A 1,154-nucleotide genomic window follows, 5' to 3' on the forward strand; every position below is an offset into this window, starting at 1 on the left:
GTTTATTAAATTGATCAGAATATAAGGAAGTAGAAAAAAATGAAGCAGTTTGTTTTACCCAGTGAAGTTTGGCCTCTATATAGATTTATCCCAAGTCAAGGGGTTGGACACATGCCTACATATTCTGAAGAAATATGAAATTAGCTAACCATATTTAAGTTTCAGGCAGACTATACAAGATATATATAAATGCATTATGTTGCATTTCATCTTCCATTTTGTTGCCCAGTCACCCAACTTTGTGAGATCCCTCTGTAACTCTTCACAGTCAGTTTTGGACTTAACAATCTTGAATAACTGTATATCATCTACAAACTTTGCCACTTCACTGTTCACTCCCTTTTCCAGATCATTAATGAATATATTGAACAGTAGTGTTTACCTCTCTCCATTGTGAAAACCGACCATTTCTTTAAAACAAACAAGAGGAAGTACTTTTTCACCCAGTGCACAATTAACCTCTGGAACTCATTGCCATGGGATGTTGTGATGTCCAAAAGTATAACTGGGTTAAAAAAAAATAGATAATTTCATGGAGGATAGGTCCATGAGTGGCTATTAGCCAGAATGGTCAAAGAGGCAAAACCATGCTTGGGGGTGACCCTAAACCTCTGACTGCCAAAAGCTAGGAGGGGGAGACAGAGGTGGATCACTTCAACTGTCCTGTTTTGTACACTGTCAGAAGACAGGATACTGGACTAGATGGACCATTGGTCTGCCTCAGTATGGAAGTTCTGATGCAGGCAACCACCAGCAGCACAGGGAATAGCAGCAGGTTCAGCTGGAATGATGGGTGTGGGTGCTTTGCTGCTACTCATGTTGATTAGATATATTTCACTGTATTGTTGAAATCATGTTCTTTCTGACTGACTGTTTTTTCTGTGTCTCCCATCATCTTCACTCCCAAACCCCAAATGTATATATGCATTCGTAGGTTGAATTTCAGTCTCTCCTCTGTCTCACAGGTTGCACAGTCATCCTGCCCCGAGTTTGCACTGTGCTTTGTGTCTCTCGATTCTCACTACAGTCTATGGTCACTCATTCTGTGTTTGATAACTCTGCCTTAGCTTTGTGCATTTCATAGTGGCATAAGGTTGTTGGGGACCCCCCCCCCTAGGCATAGCTACCAGGTAACTCGGGAAAGTGGAAGACCA

The sequence above is a fragment of the Terrapene carolina genome, unplaced genomic scaffold, assembly GCF_002925995.2.
Source record: "Terrapene carolina triunguis isolate 2854851 unplaced genomic scaffold, T_m_triunguis-2.0 Scaffold24, whole genome shotgun sequence".
Classification (NCBI taxonomy): domain Eukaryota; kingdom Metazoa; phylum Chordata; order Testudines; family Emydidae; genus Terrapene; species Terrapene triunguis.